A 458-nucleotide genomic window follows, 5' to 3' on the forward strand; every position below is an offset into this window, starting at 1 on the left:
CCCAGCTATAAACCCTCCGAACCTCCAAACATACCTTTATATTTGTTACAGAGTTCCAACACCAACTCATGAGTCCTCTTGACCCGGTATTCTGTGTTGTTGTTGACCGAGCTCCTCACTACACGTCTACCCGATCCTCCATCTTCAAGGAAGGACTCTTAGTGTAGTGGTTAAAAAACCTGGCTGCGAACCCCGCTTTCAGGAGCTCAAATCCTCCAGGCCCTCCACGTGAGAGAAATGAGGCTTTCTGCAACTTGAAGTTAAACACCCTTGTGGCCCAGTATTCTGTGTTGTTGTTCTTGGAGCTCCTCACTACACGTCTCGCTGCTCGAAGTTCTCGCTGCTCGAGGTTCTCGCTGCTCGAGGTTCTCGCTGCTCGAGGTTCTCGCTGCTCGAGGTTCTCGCTGCTTGAAGTTCTCAGTGCTCGAAGTTCTCAGTGCTCGAAGTTCTCACTCAAG

This window comes from Chrysochloris asiatica, unplaced genomic scaffold (assembly GCF_000296735.1).
Source record: "Chrysochloris asiatica unplaced genomic scaffold, ChrAsi1.0 scaffold00126, whole genome shotgun sequence".
Classification (NCBI taxonomy): Eukaryota; Metazoa; Chordata; class Mammalia; order Afrosoricida; family Chrysochloridae; genus Chrysochloris; species Chrysochloris asiatica.